General features: G+C 38.5%; 1 protein-coding gene across 1 annotated transcript in view; it reads right to left on the bottom strand.

The window, feature by feature from the left end:
• The window catches only part of nr3c1 (nuclear receptor subfamily 3, group C, member 1 (glucocorticoid receptor)), a 29,599-nt gene extending 27,473 nt beyond the window's left edge, over nt 1-2,126 (bottom strand). The window contains exon 1 of the mRNA XM_061725097.1: nt 1,811-2,126. The gene's annotated coding sequence lies outside the window, so the exon portion shown is untranslated. The remainder of the gene's footprint in view (nt 1-1,810) is intronic.
• Between the last annotated feature and the right edge of the window lie 8,173 nt (nt 2,127-10,299).

Raw genomic sequence — 10,299 nt, 5'->3', positions numbered from 1 at the left:
TGGAGCCCTGGGCTACTGCGTTCAGCCACGTGCTTTTAGCCACTATGCTCCAAAACTGTGGAACAGCCTGCCGGAGGATCTGAGCGGAGCTGGAAATGTGGACATTTTTAAAACGTAGACTAAAAACTCATCTCTTTGGTCTGGCTTTTATGTAGCATCAAATTTTATAGTTTTATTATGTTTAAAGGAGACCTATTATGGCATCTAATACCTATTTTAAACAGGCCTTGAATGTCTTAAAAACAAGATTGTTTTTGCTAAATAAATTAGAAATTCAGCTTCGGAGCCATGTCTTTATCTTCCCCGTTTCTAACCTCCATCTCTATGCAGGATTCTGAGTGGGCGGGGCTATGATAATGAGGCTCTGTGCTGATTGGCTGCCTGAATGACGCGATACACCGCTACGAAAAAATGTTGGAAGCTCCGGCTGGCGGAGTTAGTTGTGGGCGTGGTTTCACGCATCGCTCCCGTCGTTACGTAACGACAGGAGCAGAATCTGAACGGCTCGTAGAAGCCACATCACACTGGACGGCTCATCCGGGCGGCTGTACAGACTCTGAAGAATTTGGTTGCTTTCCTCCTTCTCTGAGTTGGCAGGCTGAGGGGAGACCACTTTATATATGTTAAAGCAAGAGAAAATGTGTTTTTCATAATAGGTCCCCTTTAAAGGAGCTTGAGGCTCATTTAAGAAATGAGACTCATTAGCGCCACAACGGCCGTTGGGGGTACTGCAGCCAACAGCGAAGCCGGCACGGGAGAACGGGGAGAACGTGCATGCAGCGTCATGTGACGTCACATCTGCAGCCCAGCGTGGGAAATTCCGGCCCGGAATTGCAGCACATTTTGCAGCACACAGCCTGTTCAAGGCAACGGAGAGATACACTAGAGGGCTCATTCTTTTTGGTTTGGAACGCTTCATCTCACATTATTACTAGAAAGCTTAAAACGTATACGAATTTTTTTCATAAATCCTGCCTCATGCTCCTTTAAAGCAAGAAAAAACATGTTTTTCATAATAGGTCCCCTTTAACATTTTTAAGAGGCATTTGTTTTATTTATTTATCTATCTATTTCTTGTAATGTTTTTATTATTATTATTATTATTATTATTATTATTATATTTTATTGTTGTGGACTGATTATTTTTTAGCCTTTATTCTTGAATTTTTATCATTATTTCATTTTAATTAACTATATTGTATGTCAGTGTGCATTGGTCTCCCAGTTTTTATTTTTGTTTTTATTATGCTTATTTTTCAGTCAAAATTTTAAGCACTTTGTATTTCATATACCTGGATGAAAGGTGTTATACAAATCAAATTAGATTTGATTCAGGGTCCCTAATGTCCAGGACTGAAGGGTTTCATTGAAACACGCCCCCTACACCCCCTCAGCTAGCTGATGCTAGCTCTCCTTTACATTAAATGCCCTCACTAATGTTTACAGGAGCCCATCCTTTGCACACTAGTGGCTCCAGTGAAATCCCACGGCGCGTATCCGCCCCTCAATCCCACCAGAAGGGCACTAAAGCCGGCCCAGGCGTGAGCTCTGCCACGGTTAGCCCCGCTGCTAAGAGTTTGTGTTTCACTCGAAGGTCTTTGACACTCAAGCCTGATTTATGGTCCCGCGTTACATCGACGCAGAGCCTACGGCGAAGGTTGCGCGTAGGCTCTGCGTCGATATAACGCGGACCATAAATCAGCCTTTAGGTTGGCCCACTGGCTGCTAACACGGCCATAAATAAACATACGACCGAGTCTGTATGTGTGTGACCTCGGGTTACACGTATAAAACACGTTTTCATATTTACCCTTGAAATGGCCGGTTGCTGATAAGTGTCCACAGGTCGTCCGTCAACATTGTTTTGGTGTAAAGTGGTTCTGTTGTTGCTGCTGCTCTCCGCTCGTGTCGTCGCCACATCGCCACATCCAGCCGCAAAACCAGCAGATTTACGGTCGGGGGGGGTCTTTTTTTAATTTTTCGGTGCTCCACAGCTAGATTTGGCTGCATGCATTCATGCAAAAGTGTCACGCTGCTTCAGTTATGTGACTGGCCATTAGGAAAGTACGCGCTAACCTCAAGGAAAAACATACAAAATGGAGATCAAGGCGAACGCAGCCCCCAAGGCTGACCCGTGCACGGCGAGCAGCCCCGCCACCTGCTGGACAAGCGCCGCCACTGCAGCCACTCGCGTGATTTCACTTAGAAATCACAGGTTTGATAGGTTTTCTTATATTTGGAAACCTATTCTTTCTTTTGTTAATTCTTTGGCATCCTTGGAAGATTAATTTAATCTGATTTAACTTAATTACAGGGAAGTATGATATTGCTAACCATGTCTAATTTTTTTTATTTATCTTATTTTGTTTTATTAATATATTTTTATTTTTTAATTTTTTTGTTGCTGCTGTTTTGCGTGTCCTGTATTTTAGTTTATTACTTTATTTTTCCTATTATTATTGTCTTCAGTCAGAGTTTGATTGGTAATCGGTACTTACTTTGAGACCTGTTTATAATTACGTATTTTGCAGTATGTGTGTTTTGCGGTGTTTGTTATGTTTTGTGTCCTTATTTATTTTATTATTATTTTTTTTTTATATTTTATTTATTTATTTTTTTTTTGTGTGTATGGTAAAATATAAAACGGGGTATTCTGTCGAACCCTTTAAAAGAAATGTTTATTGTGTAATATAATTTACATGGATTACCCAATAAAGAAACATGTTTTAAAAAAAAAAGAAATCACAGGTTTGTGTATTTGTATTTATGTATTTGTATTTTATTTTTTAAAGGAAAAGAACCAGGGACAGTACATATTAATTTTCATGTAAATATGCTAGATTATAGCCAGTGGCTAATTTGCATCTTTAGTCCCTGGGCAGAGGTGTCTCTTAACTATTTTAGCCTATTTTAGTTCCCCTCCTTGCAAGCATCTATTATTTTGGGCACTACGATTGAATAATCCAATAAAAATATATTAATTTTATGTATCTTTTTCCAGTGACATCGATTTTGAGTGTTATCTTTAGCCTCTGGAAGGCAGTGCGCTAAGTAGGTAACCAGGACATTGTACAGTATCTCAACATATATTACTTATTCACTTTGTCAAGTTTACCTAGCAAGAAAATACATTTTATTTCAAATATATACATATACATCTTTCCCACAAAGAAATAAGGAATTGAATAAGATAGCAGGGAAACAACACTTGTGTTTAGGATAATCTTTAATGCAAAGTGATATTGCAGTCTAAACTAAAACTTTACTAACACCCATACGCAATTAAGTATTGTGTTGCATCATTCCTAGGGTTACAGCACTAAAACATAAGCACTGGTTAGTGCCCAGTTTTCCAGACCTTGCCTGTAGGACACCTTTTAGTGTTAGTACTTTTTCTCTGCTGTTTTTAACAGGTCCCAGTTAGTAGTCTACCTGTCCAAGTGTTCACATTCATTACTCAGGTAGAAGTTTAGATACTAGAGTTTAAAAATACTCCTGTAGAAGTTGAAGTATCAACTCAAGTTTTTTACTCAAGTAAAAGTATAAAAGTACTGGTTTCAAAACTACTTAAAGTATAAAAGTAATGTAAGGGGGAAAAAAGCCATTAAGGACAAAAGCCATTGAAAATGAATGCATCTTAGTATAATGCAAATATATTAAAGAACCATATATGTGTACTATTGAGCATTAACATGTGTTTCAGAGAGCAGAAGATATGATGACTAGTTGCCTATAAGTATTGTAATGGTGCAAAAAGTCAAACTTCAGAGGCATGTTATCATTTATCCTAATCTTTATTGGAATGTGCATCCAAGTTTAGTTGCAGGAATCTGAGGGCAACGGATGTAAGAACAAAACTGGACAAGAACATCTGTGCCACAACCACAACCAAATTCACTCTATCCGGATGGCGCAATTTAACTGGATAGTTTTTTTTAAAGGCCGAAATGAAATAGAGTAACAAGGCTGTTTTTAAAATGTAAGGAGTAAAAAGTACAGATAATTGCGTGAAAATGTAAGGAGTAAAAGTAAAAAGTCGTCTGAAAAATAATTACTCCAGTGAAGTATAGATAACAAAATTTCTACTTAAGTAAGGTAACAAAGTATTTGTACTTCGTTACTTGACACCTCTGTCCCTGGGGCAGGTTGATGTAAAAGAAGGTTCCAGTCCAGACACACATACATTACATGCCGTCCAAGAAATTATGACACACAGCAGAAAATTACACTAATAAATACACAATAGAAGAATAAAATACACTAAGATATAAGATCAAACATACAATAAAATACACTAAGATGTAATATGAGTGCAGACTTGATTCTCTAGAAGCCATGTTCTTAAGTGTTTAATGAAGGAGGTGAGGGTGGGTGTGTCTCGTATGACATTTGGTACTGTGTTCCATGCATGAGATGCTCGGTATGAAAACGCTGACTTTTTCTGAATGGGACAATACAGTCACCTCTAGATCCTGCTCTGGTTAACCTGCTCATGTTTTTCTTTATAAATATATTTAATGGAGGTCAACACAGTGGTTGTTTATTGGCCAAGTCAGGTCAAACAAGACAAGGAATTTGACTCGTTTATTTTCGCTCACTGTACAGTAAATAGACAAATGACAACTCTTACTAACATCAGAATCAGAATCAGAATCAGCTTTATTGGCTGCTGCTATATACAATTAAAAAAACTGAAAGGTGCAGCAGTATGAGGTGGACATGGTAATGACGGCTCTAAATAAAATATCATATATACAATTTTACATTTTTTTACATTTTTTTTAACATTTTTTTTTACATTTATATATATATATATATATATATATATATATATATATATATATATATATATATATGTATATGCAATTAATAAAAAAAGTGAGAAAGGTGCAGCAGTATGAGGTAGACATTGTTATTGAAAGGTGCGTTATTACAGCATATGATTGTGGTTATTATTATTATTATTGCACAGATAGAATCGTAATCAGGTTTATTGTCAGGTCAAACAAGACAGGGAATTTGACTCCGGTTATTTTCGCTCACTGTACAGTAAATAGACAAATGACAGCTCTTATTAACATATATACAATTTAAAAAAAAGTGAAAGGTGCAGCAGTATGAGGTAGACATGGTTATTGAAAGGTGCATTGTTACAGTATATGATTTTGGTTATTATTATTATTATTTAGAGCGAAAATTAAGTATAATTTATGAATACGCAAAAGTAAAAAGGACAAAATTTAAGTACCAAAAGCGAGTAAACATTACACAAAACTCAACTGAACTACAAAGAAATGCAACTCTGGACAGTTCTGAACTGAGGATACCTTCTGGATGGAAGATGAAGAGAACAAAATAAAAGTCCAGTTGTTTCAAAGTACATGACCTAAATGACAGTCTACACTAAAAGAATAAGAATAAGAATAAGCTTTATTGGCCAAGTATTAACATGCCAGACAGAGAATTTGTCTTTGGTCGTTTCGCTCACTGAACTCAGATTTAAATAATTGCAAACAGTCATAGACAAATGACCAAAACCAACATTAACAACAAACAAACGAAAAAAGGCACCTAATTCAGAAAACACCACAACGAAAACGAAAGCCCAACATGTCACAAAATAAAGCTTAAATTAACTTAAATATTACCCATTTTAAGCGGAACATATTTGAGAGACTAACTACTTTCATCCATGCATCTTTCATCCGGACGGGGTTATTCACAAGGATCTGGCGCTCATAACGGCTCTCCTCAGGAGAAAGTCAGAGGTACACCCTGGACAGGTAGACTACTAACTGGGACCTAACTGGGTTAAAAACAGCAGAAAAAAAGTACTAACACTAAAAGGTGTCCTACAGGCAAGGTCTGGAAAACTGGGCACTAACCAGTGCTTATGTTTTAGTGCTGTAACCCTAGGAATGATGCAACACAATACTTAATGGCGTATGGGTGTTAGTAAAGTTTCAGTTTAGATTGCAATATCACTTAGCATTAAAGATTATTCTATACACAAGTCTTGTTTCCCTGCTATCTTATTCAATTCCTTATTTCTTTGTGGAAAAGATATAGGCTATGTATATGTATATATTTGAAATAAAATGTATTTTCTTTCTAGGTAAACTTGACAAAGTGAATAAGTAATATATGTTGAGATACTGTACAATGTCCTGGTTACCTACTTAGTGCACTGCCTTCCAGAGGCTAAAGATAACGTTCAAAATCGATGTCACTTGAAAAAGATACATAAAATTAATATATTTTTATTGGATACATTTATTTTGTTCCTCAAAACATGCCAGTTCACACCTCAGCCTCATTTTTCTGGATTTACCAGTGGTTGAAAAGTGAGTGGGAGAAGAGAAACAGGGAAAGTAGGCTGTGTGTGCATATAGGGATAATAACTGCAGATAGGTTGGGGTCTGCTTTATTTGAAAACAGTGCATCATGCAGACGGGCATTTCACTGTAAACCTCCATGGCACACATAAAAGGCTTGGAGCCACAACATACACTCATCTGCCACTTTATTAGGTAAACCTGTCCAACTGCTCGTTAACGCAAATTTCTAATCAGCCAATCACATGGCAGCAACTCAAAGCATTTAGGCATGTAGACATGGTCAAGACGATCTGCTGCAGTTCAAACCAGCATCAGAATGGGAAAAGAAAGGTGATTTAAGATTAAGTGACTTTGAACATGGCATAGTTGTTGGTGCAAGACGAGCTGGTTGAGTATTTCAGAAAATGCTGATATACTGGGATTTTCACATGCATAAATGCCTTGTTGATGCCAAAGGCCAGAGGAAACTGACCAGACTGGTTTGAGCTCATAGGAAGGCAAGAGAAACTCAAATAACCACTTGTTACGTCCGAGGTATTCAGAAGAGCATCTCTGAACGCACAACACGTCTAACCTTGAGGCGGATGGGCTACAGCAGCAGAAGAGCACACCAGGTGCCACTCCTGTCAGCTAAGAACAGGAAACTGAGGCTACAGTTCGCACAGGCTCCAAAATCGGACAACAAAAGATTGGAAAAACGTTGCCTGGTCTGATGAGTCTCGATTTCTGCTGCGACATTCCGATGGCAGGGTCAGAATTTGGCGTCAGCAACATGAAAGCATGAATCCATTCTGCCTTGTATCAACGGTTCAGGCAGGTAGTGGTGGTGTAATGGTGTGGGGGATATTTTCCTGGCACACTTTGGGCCCATTAGTACCAATAGAGCATTGTGTCAACGCGACAGCCTACCTGAGTAATCTTCATGACCATGTCATCCCTTTATGACCACAGTGTATCATCTTCCGATGGATACTTCCAGCAGGATAATGCGCCATGTCATAAAGCGTGAAACATCTCAGACTGGTTTCTTGAACATAACAATGAGTTCACTGTACTCAAATGGCCTCCACGGTCACCTGATCTCAATCCAATAGAGCACCTTTGGGATGTGGTGGGACAGGAGATTCGCATCATGGAAGTGTAGCCGGCAAATCTGCAGCAACTGCATGATGCTATCATGTCAATTTGGAACAAACTCTCTGAGGAATGTTCACAGTACCTTGTTGAATCGATGCCACGAAGGATTAAGGCAGTTCTGAGGGCAAAAGCGGCTCCAACCCGGTACTAGCAAGGTGTACCTAATAAAGTGGCCATTGAGTGTATGAATTCATCTTTGATAATTCCCTCACAAAGCATCTTCATTTACATTGAGATGTAGAAATTAACTCTAAAATGCTTATCATCTGAAGCACATTTTTCAACATGTAATGTAAAAGAGGCATTTTCAAAATGTGACCTTAAGTCACAGCTCAACAAACCACAGCTGGCAATTCAACGTTCCAGCACATACAGATTTCTTACTTCACACAAAGTTGCAAGCCACATTATCTTACATTATTCATGCTAAAGTTACATGAAATTCTATCCCATTCCAAAAAATAGAATCTAACCTGGGAGTTGTGCACAAGTAAAGTGAGGACAAGTGACGGGGAAATGGTCTCTAATGGGGGAATGAGTGAGATGATTTATAATAGGCTTCGTAGCGCATCAGGGAAGGGAATCGTTTCTGAGTAAATTCTAGAGTATGAACCCTAAATTATGCAGATAGTCCAACAGGGGGCATTAATTTGTGGATTTCTGTATTAACCCCCCCAGTACTATGGCTCTTAACTTTAAACATTTCACAAAAACACTCATAATGTAAGTAGAAAAACCTCACACAACGAAAAGAAAGAAATCGGGGGGCTTGTCGTAGCTCGAAATCTCAACTGTTTGAATCCCACTCAGTCCCTTGTGGCTGCTTAGCAACCCCTTTCCAGCACAATATACTGTGAATTAACAGGGCAAAGCATGACCGCTGCCTCCTAAAAACAACAAGTCAAGAGTACTCTCCCACCATGAGTACCTTTTCCCAGCACGACAGCAATAAAAGCTCCTGATTCAATATGAGATGGCTTCAATAAGTGAAATAAAAAATGTCAGAAAAACTGCAACGTAAATAAGGACAGTGTGAAAGACGGGCTGGTGTAAATGCTGGCCATGTGATGTGGGTAGAAGACTTTGGGGACCTGACAAATACCATGTAATGAAAAGGTCTACAAATGTAAAGGTGATCCTCCAGAGCAAACTGGGTATTTTTTTTGTTTTGTTTTTCCAAATATTTGATCTTAATGTCTTGTGAAAGTTCATATTTCATAATTCATACCTTTTTATTTAGATGTAGTACAGCCCTTTCGGTCCACTATAGCAGCTTAAAATCTTTATAAATAAAGATTATAGTATGCTATGGTCACCAGGACTGGAATAAAAAAATAAAGCCCCCCAACATATTTCAGTTGTACAATTGTACAAATAGCATCACAGAACGATAATCTGATGCTTATTGGGTCTTCAAATTCAGCAAACGCATCCTCAATTGAACAAAGGACACATTAGACTGTTATCATCATTTACAAAACCAAGCTGAAATGCAGAAACAGTGTGTTAAAAACTAATGAGTCTCTCACAGGGTTGTGGGGCATTTTAGCTCTACTCCTCTTTACAGCTTCCTTTCATTGAGGTCTGCTTGCATTCATTAATATATGCACAGCTCTCTTAAGGCCCTACCGCAGCATTTCCGTCAGGGTGAGGTCTTGACTTGGAGTGGCTATTGATTGTTTTATTTCCCAGTCACTCTGTTGTAGATTTGTTGGCGTTTTGGGGATCATTTTCTTGTTGCATGACCCCCCTGCGGCTGAGCTTTAGCTGTTGACCTCACATCTGACACATCAGACAATAACTCTGCGAGATGCCAAGATCCATGTGGCTGTAAAAGAAGCCCAAGTCATCATTCTCCAACACTATGCTTGTCAGTTACCATGAGGTATTTATGCTGACATGTTGTACTCTTACCTTATGGCCAAACTGTAATGAATGCTGGAGTTGCAGATCAAAATGTAAGAGTTTCGAAGGGCAGCAGCAGTAAAAAAAAACTTTAACAAAAGACACAGCACCTTAACCTCAATCAAATAATAATGAAGAAATCTAAAGCAGGAAAATGAACCAAAGGAGTACATGACGGACTGGACCATAAAGGAGAAAAAACAAGACATGAAGGGTTGATGCAACACTGGTGGGAACAATCTGGAGAGATGAAAACAAAGGAAATCAAAACTGAACTTAATGCAAAAGGAATACAACTTTCAAACTCAAACAGGAAGCAAAGCAAACCAGCAAACATATTACAATAGCACGGAAATGATGTGGGTAACTGTGGTTCTGTGGGTCCTCTCTCGACTGCTGCTGATCAGTAAAGGAAAACAGCTTTCTTGAATGTTTTCCACCTGTGAATAATCTTCCTCACAGGAGAGTGATAGACAGAATTGTTTGGAAATTACCTTTAAACCCTCCCTGGATCGATGGGAAGCAGCAATTGCTTCTTGAAGACCATTGCTGATGTTTTTCATTGCCATTGTGTTAACTCACATCTGCAGCCAGAAAACTGCCAAAACCTTTGCTCACATTTCCCTGTACTAAACTAATCAATGGCCTTAGCAGAACCTGGCTGCAACTTAATTCATAAAGAAACAGAAAAGGTGTATTTACTCATTGTTACATGTCCTAATATGTTAAAGCATAGGGCTTCTTAAATCAATGTGGAAAAATATTGTACTCACATAAAACTCTGTATGCAAATAATGACTCACATTGTTGGTCCTTGACTTCAGCTTTGCTTCTCACTTCACCCAAAGTGGATTTTACACACTACAGCACTTGGTCACATACTTGTGTTTACTGCTGACTCCGTGACAAATTCACTGAG

Source organism: Cololabis saira, chromosome 7, assembly GCF_033807715.1.
Source record: "Cololabis saira isolate AMF1-May2022 chromosome 7, fColSai1.1, whole genome shotgun sequence".
Classification (NCBI taxonomy): domain Eukaryota; kingdom Metazoa; phylum Chordata; class Actinopteri; order Beloniformes; family Belonidae; genus Cololabis; species Cololabis saira.
This window is presented reverse-complemented; position numbering and strand designations above follow the sequence as displayed.